The sequence below is a fragment of the Phyllostomus discolor genome, chromosome 13 (assembly GCF_004126475.2).
Source record: "Phyllostomus discolor isolate MPI-MPIP mPhyDis1 chromosome 13, mPhyDis1.pri.v3, whole genome shotgun sequence".
In the NCBI taxonomy this organism is placed as follows: Eukaryota; Metazoa; Chordata; class Mammalia; order Chiroptera; family Phyllostomidae; genus Phyllostomus; species Phyllostomus discolor.
This window is the reverse complement of record NC_040915.2, coordinates 59,572,981-59,590,426: the sequence shown is the minus strand read 5'-3', so window position 1 is coordinate 59,590,426 and position 17,446 is coordinate 59,572,981. Positions and strand designations below refer to the sequence as shown.

At 50.5% G+C, this 17,446-nt stretch overlaps 2 long non-coding RNA genes and 3 gene segments (V, D, J or C); 1 reads left to right on the top strand and 4 right to left on the bottom strand.

The window, feature by feature from the left end:
- LOC114510192 overlaps positions 1-17,446 on the bottom strand; it is a 902,657-nt gene that overhangs the window by 603,743 nt on the left and 281,468 nt on the right.
- The window catches only part of LOC114509077, an 863,521-nt gene that overhangs the window by 582,784 nt on the left and 263,291 nt on the right, over positions 1-17,446 (bottom strand).
- LOC114509076 overlaps positions 1-17,446 on the bottom strand; it is an 805,173-nt gene that overhangs the window by 611,328 nt on the left and 176,399 nt on the right.
- Positions 6,069-15,743, top strand: LOC118497949. The gene is made up of 3 exons (XR_004900469.1): positions 6,069-6,260; positions 9,938-9,947; positions 15,721-15,743. It is a non-coding gene; the product is annotated as an uncharacterized LOC118497949 (long non-coding RNA).
- LOC118497948 lies at positions 6,157-6,561 on the bottom strand. The gene is made up of 2 exons (XR_004900468.1): positions 6,491-6,561; positions 6,157-6,368 (listed from the first exon to the last, which is right to left on the bottom strand). It is a non-coding gene; the product is annotated as an uncharacterized LOC118497948 (long non-coding RNA).

The following is a 17,446-nucleotide window of genomic DNA, read 5'->3' as shown; positions in this document are numbered from 1 at the left end:
TAGAAATTTGAATGACAACCACCTGTGCCCAGATATGAGTAGCAAAGGTCCCCTTCCCCTAATAATATTCCGCTGTCCCCTAAAGTGAATCCTTGGTTTATTGACTGAAAAGGGTGAGTCTGGCCCATGGTGGAGGCATCCCCAACCTTCGGACTGAGATAGTCCCTGCACCGCTCTCTCCCATCCTGTGTCCAGACAGTGCTGTAGTCATGGTTTTTCAAGGAATTTTTTTTGTTTGTTTCAGGTGGAGCTTCTGTCTTTGCCTGTGAATGAGGCCTGGACAATGAGCAGGTGAGGGGATGTGGGTAAAACGTGAGGCTAGTGTGTGAGTCAGAGCTGAGTGCTCATGCAGTTTGGGGACCATGTGCAGGATGGTCACACTTCAGTGGGCACACTGCCTGTCCAAGTGTGTAAGAGCCAGTCCACTATTCTCCTAGACTTCCTGTCCCAGAACCCTGAGCTCCCAGAACCAATCCACAGGCACCCTCTGCTGGTCTCAGAATCTAAGCCTCCAGCCCATTTCGTACTGCTGCGCTGTCCTGGAAAGGCTTTCTGCCTTTTGCAGATGTTTTTTTCAGATGTCCGTTTCTGGGGCAGTAGAATGTGCAGGTCCTCTCTGTGATGTTGGCATTGAGCCACTAATTTATAGTGGTCACTAATGAGTTGCAGACAGATAAGTGACACGCTGTGTTCCCAGATATTTTGTGATATTTGACTTTCTATGGATTCTTCCCAGGGACATACCCACCTTGAAACATGTTAAAGTTCCTCAGAGAATCCAGGTGGTCCACACATGGTGAGAATTCCACCCTGGCCCCCTTACAGGAGGACGCATTTGATAGGTGAGGTTGCCGTGTCTCAGGTTAGCTGCCAAAGTCCACCTTGCACATGTCTTGGCTCTTCAGGTCTGTCTTTCCTTTGACCTTTCACTACCCGGGGGCAGGTGTCCTGTATTCCTGGTTACAGGTGCGGGTGCTTCTGTGCCCTTGATTGTTATCCTGACAACATTGACTTTATTTGAATACTCTGATTTTTAGGTATATATTGTAGTATATCTTGTAATTTCTTCAATATAAGAATTGACATAAAATATTACTATAAATGGAGCTGTCACTGCTTTTAAGAAGTTCTCCCTTTATATCTGGTGTAAGAAACCCTCTCACCTGTTACCCAGTCTGCCTCTTGCCTGACCAAGTTTATTTGCTAAGAACAACTTGCATTGAGTCAGCATTCACTTTATAGGTTGTGGATCCAAAGAATTGATATTTAACCAATATTACCTCAAAAAGGAATAGAGAAGGGAGGGTGACATTTAAGTTAAAAACAGAGAAAGCGAACAAGGATGGGTCTAAAAACCTGCCTTCACGGAGGGATCTCCGTGTAGCTGGAGATCAGGAGCTCCTCCAGGGTGGAATCTCGGGAACCAGAGAGAAACGCAGCTTCCTCACAGTGTCAGAGTTCAGGGAAGAGCAGAACAGCCTGATCCAGGAACAGGGGACGTGCCAGAGGTTGGTGGGAGGCCCCCCAGTCTCCCAGGTCCCACAGGCTGGCTTCTGCTTCCTTGTCCCAGTCCTGGCAGCTCGAAGGGGTTCTGTGTAATGGGGCACAGAGTGATTCTGTTTGTTGTGGATACTAGTAAGGAATGAGACATTTCACTGAGCATCAAGGATAGATGAAGGTGAGAACCTGAGGCCTCATGGTTTCACAGTACTCAGGACACCAGAGGCCAAAACCTCAGCTGGTGTACAACAGAGTCAGGGGTACAGCCCTGATGAGACAGGATGCAGAGTGGACAGCAGGCTTTACCTCACTTCTCTGTGGAACTGCAGCCCTTGGGTGGCAGGGCATTGTTCTGAGCTACATGACAGTGAGCCCATCAGGCCTGGAGCCCAGAGCAGGTCCAGGAGGCCGTGTGCACACACCAGAAGGCAGACATGAGGGACTAAACCCCTGAGGATCAATCATCCTCTGTCCTAGTTCACAAGGTAGGGACTCTGCCTGGGAGCCCTGGGCACCATTCCAAGGTGACACCCAATGCAGTCTGTTGTACCTTGTACAGGAAAAGGAAGCCTCACATCTGGGCTTCTCAAGAGCTTGAAAGGGTAAGTGAAAAATGCAAATATGGGAAACTTCTTGCTCCTGATATTTCTTATCTCACCCTGAACCGTGGATCTGGGAAAGCTCCAGTGGGGTGTGAGAGGAGACGAGACCCCAGTCAGTGCCAGTGGGCTCAGGGAAGCTGTTCAGGGATGCCACTCACAGGAGTCCCCATGCTCCTGAGTGGTGTCAGCCATAAGGACATTCATCCCTGGATCCACGTCACCCAGTTTTCCATGGGCGGGCTCAGCATTTTTCCAACAACTGTGGGTCACACCCCACTGATTCATGTTCCATAAAGAAGGGTTTAGCCCCAGCCTCGAATTTTCTTTTCAGAAACCCTCTTCCCATTGACTTCACAACCAAAGGCTCAAGACCCAGCCAGGGGCCCAGGGCAGCTGTGACTTGCATCCTTGCACAGCGTCTCATAGCTTAGTGCATCCCTGGGACACAGTGTGCCATGGGGGCTCTGAGCAGATGGGCCTGAAAGGGACAGACAGGTCCCTGCTCAGAGCCCTGGCCCTGCAGAGTGTTCTGTGGAGACTGTCACCTGCCGGGATGTCCCCGGATCATAACAAAGACTAAACACAGAAAAGGCTCCATTGTCTCATTTCAAGAGGCCAGGGGCAGGTCCCCAGGCCCCGGTTCCCACAGTGAACACCAGGCAGCTCTGCAGTGTCACGGTGACCACTGTGTGTTCAGTTTGGCCTCTGGGTCCCTGAGACGCTAGACAAGGGATGGGAAACTGGGAGTAGACCCATCACAAACCAGAAGGTCCCCCGAGTACAGTTTACATTCACAGAAATTACTTTAAAATGTTCAATTGTCTTGTAAGAAAACTGTGTTAGGCTGAGGTTTTTGTGTCACTTCCCCATCTGTGTTCGTCACTGTGAGGAGTACCACTGTACCAACTCATACAGTAATAGTCGGCCTCGTCCTCAGGTTGTAGCCCAGAAATGGTCAGGAACCCTGCATTGGCTGAGGTGTCTTTGGATCCAGAGAAGCGGCTGGGGACCCCAGAGCCCTGATGCTTTTTTGAGTCTGAGTAGTAATACAGCAGATACCTGGGAGGGCTCCCTGGCTTCTGCTGGTACCAGTGTATGTAGTAGCTGCCAACACTGGAGCCTGCTACTGAGGGTGCAGGTGAGTCTGGCTGTTGCTTCCGGAGATGCAGACAGGGAGGGCGGCTGAGTCACCACAGGCTGAGAGAGGGAACCTGAAGAGACACAGACACTCATGGGTGATGAGACAGACACCAGGGTAAAGATTATCAAGATTCTGAGCAAGAGGGGTGTAATATTGGGGGATTCCTAGCTATCCCAGTCCATCTCTACCTGTGCAGTGAGAGAGGAGCACGAGGAGGAGAGGGGTCCAGGCCATGGTGCACACAGCCCCAGAGCCCACAGTGGGGCTGGGCTGCCCAGGCCTCCTTTTCTCCCCACCCTCTGCCAGGGGAGGGGAGGTCCATGCAAATGTGTGTCCATCCAGGGGCTGCCCAGCCCCTTTTGAGCCCTGGTGCTGGAGCTCAGCTCACACCCCAGACAAAGGGGGATGGAGTTTGGTTTCACCCCTTGGGAGAACCCTGGGGGGAAGCACCTGCTCAGACCACACAAAGGTCCTTGCTCAGGGGACTCTACAAGGTCAGAGGGAGAACAGCTGCTGAGTCCACAGTCAGAAGCACAAGCCGCACCCTGAGGCCCAAGCTCCACTGAGTGAATGCTCCTCAGTGAGCAGCTGTGAGTGTAACTCAGGACAGTCCTACAGTGCCTCCTGCTGGTAATAGGGCACACACTTCCCCATGGCCCAGAGTCCTGGGACCCCAGCTGGTTCCTGCATCTCAGCAGGTTGCTCTTTCTCATCACACACCTCTGGTCAGATTTCTAAAAATGGACCTAACATATGATGCAGATCATCCACTTCTGGGATTGATCTGAAGCAAAGGAAAACACTACATCAGAAAGATACATGCACCCCCATGTCCATGTCAGTATTATTCGTAACAGTCTAGTCATGGGAACAACCTAAATGTTCGTCAATGAAAGAATATATATGAATATTATTCATTCTAAACATAGACAGACCTTCAGGATGATAAGCTAAGTGAAGTAAGTCTGACAGAGGGTGACAAATACCAGACAAATATCACACTTATAGGTGGAATTTAAACAAAACTGAAAACCCAGAACAAAAAATGAATCCACAACCAAAATGAACAAACCAAAACCAACCAACCAACAAACAAACGAAAAGCTCACAGACACAGAGAATGGACTGCTGTTTGCCAGAGGCTGGGAGTGGGAGGTGGGAGAAATGGGTGCAGGAGGCCAAAGGGCATGGACTCCCAGCTGGAAAAGGTAAGGCCGTGAGCAATGGGGACCTGACCGTTTGTGGTGTTTGGTCCCCATCCTCCTTCTAAATCCCCTGCAGTGAGTGACTGTCACTAGGTACCCAGAAAGGGAACCACTGGGTATAATCTCCTCATGACAAAGGTTTTTCAAATACCGAGGATAGCTTCTGCATGTCTAGAATGAGTAAGTTAAGAGAAGGAGGAAATCCAACCTATGCAAACATATGGATGATAACCAAAGTGTCTACTGATGCTGAATTCACTGTTTCACAATAAGATGGTCTATTCCATGGCTGGGCAACAAATTCTTTTTTCTGGATTGTAGCAGTACATACTTTATTATCAAAAGTTTATAAATGTAAATTCGATAAATTAAAGGGTTTATCTGCCTTTTAGAAATTCTCAGGGCATAAAAACATCAATCAAATTTTTAACATTTATTTTTGCCGCACATTTATTACAATAAAAATCCCTGCGATTTACCCAGTGAATTACGGAGACAGTTTTTCTTTCTTATGATTCGAATTCCCTAACCTAGAAAATAGGTGACAACCCATGACAGTCCATTTCACAGCTCAGGGGCACCGCACGTGTAGCTCAGAGAGGCAGTGATTTTGGCATACAGACACTAAGTATGTAGATTTATTAATCGATTCAAGTAAAGTGTTACTAAACTTATACATCTAAAGAGCAAACTGCAAATAACCACCATACTATCAAAATCTGTGAAGAACTTAAAAATGTGGTGCAATAGGCCACCTCATACTGTTGAAACTGCGACCCTGTGGCCGAGCCCACACACTCTCCCAGGCTCCGGCACAGCCGACATCCGATGGGCGAGGCCCTTCCGAATCCTGTTTCCAGGCCAGGCCGTCTCTGGACGGCCTGGGTACCTGAGATATCTAAATAACAACACATAACTTCAAGGCCCCTCTAGTTCACAGGCAGGAATGTCACTACATGACAAATGTCTGCTGGTTTTGAGTAGAATTGGTGGCACGCATGAGAGAAGGACACAGGACTTAAGAATACAGACAGAGACGTGTCACTGCGTGCAGGCGTCAGCAAGGTAAATGGAGAATCAGTGTCAGGTGTGATGCGGGCACTGTACCTGCGGGTGTGGGCTCTGCTGAGTTCCCTCCCAAACAGCTCACTATAGGGCACAGGCCAAGAAGCGCTCAGACGTGGATTTATTTCTTGAAAAAGCAGGTGCTGTTTGTCTCTCAAACCAGGGGGAAGGAAGAAGGGTTTTAATAAGCAGCACCAGGGATGGAGGAAAAAGGTATATTTGGAGTCATATGGAACCTTAAGGGTCATACTGAAGCTGAAAAATATGTTTACTGATGTTTTCTTTTACTGTAGATACGTTAGGTGCTAACATACACCAGTGTCACCGTGACCACTTTGTGTTCAGTTTGGCCTCCGTGTCCCTGAGACTCTAGACGTGGGGAGGAAAACTGGGATTAGACCCATTGTAAACCGGAAGGTACCTCTGAGTATATTTACATGCACACAAATTATGTTCATATGTACAAAAATTCAACTGTCTTCAAAGAAAACTCTGCTAGGTTAAGGTTTTTGTCCCACTTCCCCCTCTGTGTGTGTCACTGTGAGGAGCATTATTGTACCCGATCATGCAATAATAGTTGGCCTCGTCCTCAGGCTGCAGCCCAGAGATGAGCAGGAGCCCCGCATTGGCCGAGGTGTCTTTGGATCCTGAGAAGCGACTGGGGACCCCGGAGCCCTGGTGCTTCTCTGAGTCTGATTTATACCACAGGAGATACCGGGGAGGGCTCCCTGGGTTCTGCTGGTACCAGTTTACCAACATTGATGTCACTGCTGAGGGTGCAGGTGAGTCTGGCTGTGGCTCCCAGAGATGCAGAGAGGGAGGGCGGCTGAGTCAGCACAAGCTGGGAGAGGGAACCTGGAAACACAAACATTCAAAGGTGCTGGGGCAGGAATAACATTTAAGCTGCAGAAGGATCTAGGCCACAGAGGTGACAGAGGATTGGTGGGTGACCCTGGGCATCTGAAGGCTCGCTGTACCTGTGCAGTGGGAGAGAAGCACGAGCAGGAGAGAGGTCCAGGCCATGGTGCAGGCAGCTTCCTGGGGCCCCGGATGAGGTCTGAGGGGGGCCAAGCCTCTTTTATCTCCCCCATTGGCTGGGAAGAGGAGGAGCTGTTCACTCTTATTTGTTTCCCCCGATGATGATGAATCTTTTCCACCCTCAGAACCAGTCAAGTCTGAGCCTAGCTGATTGGACAGAGGATCTGATGGGTGAGACTGGGTTTGCCCCCTGGGAGGGTCTAGGGCAGAAGCAGGTGCAGGGACTTTACACAGACCAGTGAGCAGCAGGCTCTGCCCAGCCCAGTCACAGGGTCCCCATCAGTAACCACAGACCCCAAGGCCCCAGTCCTGGGCAGTCTGGGAGTTCACTCAGTGGGAGGCACCCACTGTCTGGCCTTGGGTTCCCACAGCACCCCTGCTGCTCACTGCTCAGAATTAACCTTGGATGGAAAGGATGCTGGGGACACTGCCCTGAGACTGGTCACTGTCAGTTCACAAACATCCCCGGAGACACCACTTGCTATACCGCAAGTCTCTGGTATAAGTAAACAAGATTTTCCAGTGTTGGGTTCTGGTGTATAAGGAGACAGAGAGGTGGAAATCAGGACGACTGTACAGTGTGGCCGAAGCTGTGGGAGGGGAGAGCGCAGACGCAGGTGGGGAGGGGCCTCCCTTCCTCTCCTTCAACGCTGGTGCAGAGAGACCAGAGAGGTCCCTGCTGTCCTCAGGGTTCTGCGAGGGGATGCATGTTGGAGGGATGATGAGGGAGCAGGGAGCAGAGGCATCATGAGAGCTGAGGGACATGGGCGTGGCACAGACTCATGGCTTTAGGTGAAGATGTGGAGAAACCCCCACAGTGAAATACACCGGGAAGACAGAGATGGATCACATGACCCAGGAAAAGTGGACAGTCAGGAAAATGGCTCACAATTTGGAAATGCAGACTTTCGCCAGACAACAATTCAAGACCCAAGAAGATGTGTTGTGGTTGGTCAGGTCACTGAGCTGGCTGGCTGGCTGAGTCTCCGGGAAAAGAAGGTGGGGTGGAGCCATGTGTCAGAAGGGAGAGAAGGGGAGAGAGGAAGAGAAGGTGGGCAGCGGGATAACCGAGTCCCCTTTAGGAAATACCAGATGGCAAGTCCAAGTTCACCTCCAAAATCCCGAGGTCCTCCTTTGGATGTTTTCTGTAAGTCGAATCATGTTAATGTGTAGATTTTGGTCACTGGAGAAGAGATATGCAAAACTGTTACTTTTATTACCCTTTAAAACAGGAGTTATTTTATCTCCAACACACAATTTGCATCATTGGCCACATATTGGTGCAATAAATAAACTATGCTTTAAAAATAGTTTTAAAAACAGTTCACAGTCCTACTGGTCCTCTCAGTAAAATATGAGTTACACGTAATTTTAAAAACATGTTCATGCTCCATTTGTATGAGACTCATGGGTGAAACCTTCTAAAGATTATTTTGTGACATGCTGAGGTAGTCACAGAGATAGTGAAGGGGATTTTCATACAGAATCTGTTTACACTATGCTGACTGAGTTCTGATTAACAACAGCTCAGTAATTACTTTTCCTAGATCCTTGAGTATTTAGCAAAAACCATTAAAATTCTTTGCTGAACCTGTATTTCCCCAGAAATACACATGGCACAGAAACTGTTTTCCTGACAACAGGCTGGAGATGATTCTCATTGGCTGACTGGTGGAGGAAGATGAGAACATGAGGGAGAGTCTAGAACTTGGGACAATGACTGACCTGAGGCCCGAGGACAGAACACCACAGGATAGGTACAGAACGATGGTTCCAGAAGGACAGGGACATAGAGAGCCAAGATGGGGGAAGCCAGGAGAGTCCAGCTATGGCTCTCACAGTGGCTTTAAGTCTTGAGGGGCAGAGTGACAGTGGTTTCAGTGTCAGGCCAAGTTCAATGTCACTCTCTGTGGCCAGATTCTGACAGGCAGACATTGTCTGCAATGAACCAGAAGTGTCGGAGGGAGAAGCTGCTTTGTGGTGGGAGCAGGAGGAGCCCCCAAGTGGAGAGGGCAGACAGAATGTCGTTTTGGGTGCTGGCTTCTGTCTGACCCTCTACCCCAGAAGGGTAGGAGGAAGAGAGCTGCCCAGGGACAGTGTGCAAGTGACTGCCTGGGAGGGTTCTTAAAATTCCTTTACCTTCTTACTGCCTCGTGGAAGAGAATATGCTTAATGATGTTGTGTTGTACAAATGAACCAGTGAAACATGCCATGCAAATTATATCTTAATAAAGTTATGATAAACAATATGAGAAGAATCAGCTGCCACTCTTTGGTGGGTTTTTGCTCAAAGTCGTATCACTGGAATTAAGATAAATCCTTGTTTATATAACACGCATTCTATTAGTATGTGGAGAAATTTTTGTGTCTATGCTCATAAATGATGATGTCCTAGAACTCTGAAACATCATAGTCTTTGGTTAGGTCAGGTCCCTGCGTTCTCCGTAATCAGTAAATGAGACAGACTCTGAGCCTCTGTTTAAGTCTTTGGAATAGCTGCATGCATATTTGGGAGAACTGTGTCACGGTACCTTCTGACCCGGACTTATTATTAGAGAAGATCACTACTCACTCATATTACACACAGACACACTCATGTGCAGAGACACACTGAGATCTGGACAATGTGCATGATGGCTGGGTTAGCACTGTCCAACCCAGAATACTGGAACTGCGGACAGAGGGTGGTAGAATGAATGTACAACCCACTTCCTGTGTCCAAATGACAAAAGTAAAGAGCAGAGACAATATTTCCCATGGCCATCCTTCACTTCCCCCTATAGAAAGCCCTTGTCCAGGGAGTGAGGAGGGTGAGGAGTAGAGGGAATTGGGTCAGATGAGGAAGCCCCAGCGCTCTACCTGCTCAGGCCTCCTTGTGGGACCTGAGATTCTCCCGTCTCCAAGTGTCTGATATCCTGTGTCCCTGAGATCCATAGGCCAATTCATGCAAATTTGCCCCTGAGGTGTGTCTGTACATCTGTCTCTACTTGGACATCAGGCTTCAACAACAGGTCTAGGAAGTGGGGAGAGTAAAATGAGAGGCAAGAGGGTGATTCAGAGCTGAGTGCTCCCGTGGCTCCCAGGATTCCTCAGGCCGAGGTGCTCATAACAGGCCCATTCCACATTCCCTTCCTGTCACCTGCTGCTCACAGGAGAGGGTTGGCCTCATGCTGCGCATTCAGTTCTCAGTAAGTAGGAAAACACTACTGCACTGTAGACATTATCAGTGAAATGTGTGGCGTGGGAGCTCTGTAACAATAAACTCATGGTAAAACATGTGGGAGGAATCACCTGTAAGTATTAAATGGGGGCCTGTGCTCAGAAAGTATGACCCTGGAGGCCAGAAGCTCTGTGTTCTGCCTCATCACCCACTTTATAGTTCTCAGGCACTTATGGGTGATCATGGGGACAGGGCAGGTTTTTGTCTCAGTTCCCCATAAGGCTGGAGCATTGTGTCATGGTGATTGCTATCGTCCCACATTGAACAGTAATAATCAGCCTCGTCCTCAGGCTGCAGACCCGTGATGGTCAGAGAGGCTGTGTTGCCAGACTTGGAGCCAGAGAACCGATCTGGGATCCCTGAGGGCCGAGCACTTCCAATCATCACAGCTTTGGGGGCAGCACCGGGAACCTGTTGGTACCAGCCTACACCATACCTTCCATCACTGTTGCTTGTTCCAGTGCAGGTGAGGGTGACCTTCTGTCCCACAGACCCTGACACCGAGGCTTCCTGTGTCAGCCCAGACTGCGCCCAGGACCCTGGAACAGAAAAGTGGGGACACATGAGACGTGAGGTGAGGCTATTTCTCACAGCGTGTTCTCAGTCAGAGAGAAAAAGGGTGACCCAGGTGTGTCCCATAGTCACTACTCCAGCTTCCCTCAGTCAGTCACCTGAGCAGTGAGCAAGGAGGGCGAGGAGGACAGGGGTCCAGGCCATGGTGGAGGTGCCCACACTCTGCTTGTGAGACCATGAGGGAGAGAAAGGCACAAAGTCTCTCTTATGTTTTCCCCTTGGTGGAGGGCAGAGAAGACCCTTCATGCAAATTGTTTCCTCCTCCTGGGTCCCTGGGGATAAAGCTGGTGAAAGCTGAGAGGGGGTGGGGCAGCTGGAGCCTCTCTGGGGGAGTGAGTCCTGAGAGGTCACAGCTACTGGTCTCCAGTGAGCACACAGCAGAGGGCACTGGGCTCAGGCCCTGGTTTCCCCCTTGAGATCCCCCACAGACCTTCAGGGATGGGCCCACAGCGCCCCCTGCTGTTTCAGAGTCCAAGCTCAGGTCTGGGATGCAGAGGCAGGAGCTTAGGAGAGAGAGTGAGGCTTGGAGTTCAGTCCTGACTGGCACCCCACAAACACAGACTCTGGGCAGGGGCTCCCCATCCCCCAGGCTCCTCACTGTGCTGCAGGAGTCCCAAGCCTCTCTCCTTTTTCTAAAGATGTGACCTTCTCTTCATGAGGTCTTCCTCCTTCTCCTACCACTTAGGTAATTATGTTGGTGGGACCATACAGGTGCCTGAGTCCTGAATTGTTCGTGTCCTGCACTCAGAGAACAGATGGGCCAAGGGCATGCAGACCCGTACACACCCTCTATTTTAGGGCCTGGGGTGACTGGCTCCTCTCCCTCTCCTCATACTTGATTCCCGCTATGTATCTCCAGTACCATAAACCTCTTCAATGGTCCCATTGTCACCTACAATGACTTCTGGGTCCACCAATAACCAGGCACAGGAGTCGTCTCCAGGAAGAGACCAGAATCATTCAGAAGTGAGATCTGGTTCCCTCTTGCTCCCCCCCGACAGCATCCTCATGAGATGGCCACAGCACTTCCCTCCAAGGACACAGCCAGGTCCCCACAGTCCCTGAATGGCCCACCAGGGTAAACAGGTCTCTGCCACCACAGGAGGCCTGCATCCAGACGGGATTGCATCTCTGGGGATGTGCAGAAGTGTTGAAGGTGCTACAGGAACGTTCAGTATGCTGACACTGATGTCCCCAGGGGTCCAGTTGAAGCCTCCCTCACTGATCACAGTGCACTCATGTGCAGAATATCAGCACAGTGGACACAGACACAGTTTCCCCAGTGTCTGTAACTAATCAATGTCTGTGGTAACAATCCTATTAATATGAAGATATATAGTTCAATATGTAAACCTGTATACATTTTTCCATCCAGTCTTGTCCACTCTCACTGACTAACTTCACAGGTGCGTATTGTACTCCTGTGAAGCCTCAATGCTTCCCTCTGAATAAGTTACAGAACCCCCCCTCTCCCCGCAACACACAGGGACCACACGGAAACCAGAGGGTGTCCGTGGCCCTGACAGGTTCTTGTTGGCTTATCACAGCACCAGTTGTCTGGAGCGTGGTGATGTTTAATTGTGGCTCAGTAACTCATTTTAATTTAAAAAAATAAATCTGTGAATAGAAACAAAACACAGATATTCACTGACCTTAACCCATGGTCCACACATGTTTGCCCCTCTTGCATATGACCATGCTCATCTAACCACATCCCAACATGGAGCCATTGTAGACCCATCTGCACCCCAACACTGACCTTCCAAGAAGGCCCAGGGCAGCATTTCCCCAAGGAAACCATCTGGAATCATCTCTACTGTCTTCATCTCCACTACACTCACCCAGATCTGGCCACTGTCTTCTTCTCTGGGATGGGACAGACTGACCCTCCCCTGTCTCCCTGCCCCGCTCACTGTGTTCTCACTTCAGCTGGACATGGAGTGAGCAGACACCAATGTGTGCACGTCACTCCCCACTGACGGTCCCTCTGTGACTATGCTTTTCCTTCTCAGCAGCAGTCATCCCAGCAGTGTGGCCTCTTCTGCCTGTTCAGCTCTCCTGCCGCTTCCTAAGGAGCTCCTCCTGGTGCCCTTGCTCACTCCACTAACCCAATGCGTGGCCCAAAGCAACTTTCCCCTTGTATTTGCATAGGTAATACCTCCTTGTTAGCGATCTCACCTGTTATTACAACATTTTGCTCCTCACCCTTACATCCTTCTCACTCCTAATTATTTTGAAAATCACATATTGATCACCAGTCCTATTGATTGTGTGTTTTGGGCCCAATGCCCCACCCACCTTAAACCCCCAACCACACAGGCACCACCTCACATGGATGCTGGTGTTTCACTTCAGTTTTCTCTCATGGCAAATCTTCTGTGGCCAGGAAGAAGCAGATACAGGACTTTAAGTACACAATTGGCATATTTTTGGTTTGGGTTGTAATTCAGAAGAGATTTAAAAGTCCTTCAGGTAAAAATTTATTTTTATCACATCCCTGGAGCATCCCAGGATTTTTCCCAGATTGAAGAATTCAGACCCCTCTTCTCCTTAAGACAGCCCCACAGCGCCCCCTGCAGGATCCTCATTACAAACTCTCCAGGTCCTGTGACCCACCCCCAAAAATGGATATCCATGATTTGGACTGTTTTACTCATCACTCTGGACCTCACTGATTAGGGGCCTTGGGATAGTTGATCACACAGTAAACAGGAGAGACTATTCTGTTTTCTCCAGGATGTGCCTGTGGGATCTTTCCAAAACCTTGAGTTTCTGGAATCTTAGATTTCACTACAATGTCAAGTTTTTAAAATGGAATACCTCTCTTCACCTGAGGGAGAAGGTTAAAGCATGAAAGGAAAGGAGGCACATCCTAAATGTGCAGACAGACGACTGGTTCATAGAGGCTCAGAGTGCCCGTGTGAGGGGCTGTGGATCCCGTGACAAGTGGGTGTGACTCCCTGAAACCCACCCTGTCCATCTTCTAAGACTCTCTTCTTCCTTGGGCTTTGCCTATTGGTGCCTGTGATGGGGTCACATTTCTTAAAGTATTGACTACCTTTCAAAGTGTGTATGTAACACAGAGTGATGACCAGTTAAAAGCCACTCTGAGGGTGGTGTTGGGGCTTTTGGTCAAGATCTGCTACAGCTGCTTCACCACCACACTCCCCAGGGATCCCCTGAGCCTTTCACCTCTCCAGCTGGGAGAACTGAGGCAGGCAGGAGAGGGTTCGGTCACTGTCTTTATAAATTTAAAACCCACAAGGTGTTTCTAATCATTCAGAGCAGTAAAGAGCTCAAATCTGCTCTCTATCCAGTGTCTCCCAGCATTACTACGGGTGCGGGACTCTGTGATACTGGACACAAGCTCATCACCACACGATCTGTGTCACTTGCTGCCAATACAGTGTCTCTAAGACAAGCAAGTAAATTTCAGCTGCTTCAAGCACATGAACTCAGAATCTGGAGGGTATTATCCTCATTTGGCACCACCTGCAAATGCAAATACCCCAATGTCCTGTGGAGTCCCTCCCATCAGGCTTTATTGGAGACGTTTACTACAGTGGGCTCGGTATTTCCATAGCCCTTCTCCAGTCTCCTGAGCCTTGTGAGTAGCAGATGTGGTCACAGTTAGGGGCAGCTGGTTGGATGTGGGGTCCCTCTCCTGGAGAAGCACTGCGCCCCCCACCCCCCGAGAGGCTCTCTCAGTAATAAATGATGTGGGTGAGAGGTGGTGCAGGGACACGTGATGGAGGAGAGTCAGCAGGAGCCCTGGGGAGACACAGGGCGGGGACTCCAATCTGTGTCCATGGCACCTGGAGACTCTGCAGAGTGAGCTCCCTGGGGGAGGCCCAGGTGGCATTCCCAGGGGGTTCACGTCAGGACGCACTGAGAGATACATTTGAGCCACCTACAGAGAGTTGTTTCATACAAGTAGGATCTGAAGCCACACAAATAGCCAAACCTGTACCAGGGGACAGGAAAGAGGAAAAGGGATGTGCTCCTGAGGGGCCATGTCCAGGAACCCCTGAGCTGCTCACCTGTGCAGAAAGAAGGGTGAAGACAGGAAGACTCCAGGCCAGGACAAGATTGTCCCCAGACAGGAAGAGTGGCTTCTTGAGCCGTGGCTTTAGAACATAACTACCCCATACATCTCTGGTACTCATTCAAATATTTTATTGGGTGCATTTTCTCCAGCTAAATGTCCCCAAACTCTGCATGTCTTCAGCCTCACAGACATCTGGGCATGACCCTTCCCACAGTGGGATGAAGAGAAAGGTGGAGATTACAGATCCTGCCTTAGTGATGAGGGGTCTCCTTTATTCAAATGTGACCTGAGTGTGTTTATTGATTTGACAGACAGAGGAAGGGCGCGGGAGAGAGAGAGACATTGTTGTGAACATGAAACGTTTGATTTATTTTCTCTCATGAAATCAAAACTGCAAACCTAATATGTGCCCTGAGCAGGAATCAGACCTGCAAGCTCTCTGGTGCACAGGATGACGCTCCAACCCACTGAGCCACTTGGTCAGGGCATGAGGAGCATTTTGCCCATATACTGGTGGGCACAGAGAGGTCACAGAACCATATTTCAATGTGGAGGAGATTGTGGTGGCTCAGCATGTCTGGAGCCAGAGAAACCTGCTTTCCCTGAGCCCCAGAAGGAGAGAACAGGTCCCAGAAACAGGCCACAATGGCCCAGGCAGGTGGAACTAAACCAACTCTTGCAGCAGTTTCCTGGGAGACGGGCCTGGGGCACGCTGGGCCCACTGACCCACCACTGACCCACCTGAAGCCTTCAGCCCACCCAGGCCTCTCATCCAGGCCTAGACCCTGGTGGGCACAGTAGGGTTCCACCCCTTCATTCCTTGTCTATCCTGCCCCTGGGGGGTTACGCAACCCCCAGTCCTGATTTAGGCCTGTATAGACATGAGACGGCTGAAAAGATTAACCAGAGAGAAACAACATTTTTAACTACAGACAATAAGTAAAAACCGCACATCCACGGTTCCTAGGAAAGAGCTGCCCACTGAAGAAGGGACAACAAATGCCACCTGAGTTAGACTTGGTCCCAGGCAGATAAGCAGTGACAGCCACAGGCACAAAGTGCACAGCGAGGGTTTTAGTCTCACTTCCCCGTGACTCTGGAGCACCGTGTAAGTGTTACTGTTTCCATCCCATGTAGCACAGTAATAGTCGGCCTCGTCCTCAGGCTGCAGCCCTGAGATGGTCAGGAGCCCTGCATTGGCCGAGGTGTCTTTAGATCCAGAGAAGCGGCTGGGGATCCCGGAGCCCTGGTGCTTCTCTGAGTCTGATTTATACTGTAGGAGATACCGAGGAAGGTTCCCTGGATTCTGCTGGAACCATTTTATGTAGTAGCCACCAACAACAAAGCCACTGCTGAGGGTGCAGGTGAGTCTGGCTGTTGCTCCAGGAGAACCAGAGAGGGAGGGCAGCTGAGTCAGCAGAGGCTGGGAGAGGGAACCTGCAGACACAGACACATGGAGTGAACAGAAGGTCAGGGTGCAGGTGCTGTGGGTCTCTGGGACCCGGCCCTACCTGTGCAGTGACAGAGCAGCACGAGGAGCACGGGGACCCAGGCCATGGTGAGCAGGCTGCTCCTCAGTCCACACAGCTGGGGCTGGGCTGCCCAGGCCTCTCTTATCCCCTCCCAGCTGGCCCCATGGAGGAGGGGCTACTCATGCAAATGAGTCCCCATCCTGAGCCTTTTTCCCAGGTTCACCCACGGGGTCTGGAACTCTTACTGGGGGAGGCCAGTCTGGCACACTGGTTTCCCCCTGGGTAAAGCTGGGACCAAGTCCTTGTGGGATCACACAGTGGGCGACATGCACAGGGCTGAGCCTGGTCCAGAGAGGAAATGCATCATCCTGTCATGGCTGAAGTCAAAGTGCCCAGGGCTGAGGGTCCCTGTCCCTGGAGGGCTACCTATCCAGGAGCACCTGTTTTGCAGAGACGTCTCGTGGCGCCCTCTGCTGGTCCCCAGGAAAACCACCCTTTTTTTAAGCTGATCCAAAGTCTAGACGCAAATGTCTCCTTGTCTCCAGTGTTTCCAACACTTTAAGAGTCATCAGTACAGGGACCAGAGTCGTCGTTACACAGGATCAAGCAGGCACAGTCCTGATGTGACCATCATGGATTCAGGCAGACATGACTGCTGACCCAGGAGAGCCTGAGGACTGCTTGAGACTGAGTTCACGTGAGGGGAACAGAGAACAAGTTGATGTGGGACAGGGGGCCAGGCCAGAGCCTGGATCACTGCAGCAGGGGGACCCTGAGACCCTGGCAGAGGAGGACAGAAGGGGCTCCAGAGGATCCCCAGGCCTGAGGGCTCCCTGATGTTTCCCACAGGAGTCAACGGGTAAGACACTGGGTGTCATACAGAGCCTTCCTTTCAAGTATGTGACTAGGGCCTTTGGGCAGTATCTCTCTGGATGCAGGGACCCATGGGAGGAGGAGGGCACAGCCCCTGTCCTTAGGGTGGGACCCAGCAACACAGTCCCTAGTGGTGGCCTTGGAAGTGCACCACTCAGACCTCCTTCCCAGAGACCCTGCAGGGGAGAGCAGAGGCCACCTGCAGTGCCACAGCCTCACTGAGGCTTCAGGCAAAGAGGGGCAGAGCAGAGGACTAGAGCCCAGCTTTCCTGCTGGAAGCTGTGTCCTCTAGGGGCCCCCCACCATGCAGGAGACTTCCAGGCACTCAGCCTGCCTGCCTCCTCCCAGACCTGCGCTGTGGTCAGAGCTCTTCCTGCCCCACCCCTCCTCCTCTCCCCTTCCTGGGGCAGAGCTGTCCATGATGACTCTGCCTCCCCCATCCCTTCCCGTCTTTCCTGCACCATCGCTCCCACCTCCAAGCTCACTTCTCTACTCATTGTTTGTCCTCTACTTCGCAGATTGCACAGGAAAGGAATTACAGGTCAGAGAGAAAAGCAGTCCATAAGAAAAATATGGTTCTGTTGTTATTTAATATAGTAAATCAATTTGTTTCTTTATTCAGTTAGAAGTATGTACTTTAAAATTCACTTACTGCATTACTGTATACATACACATATTCGTATGTATGTAAACACACGTATTGCATACA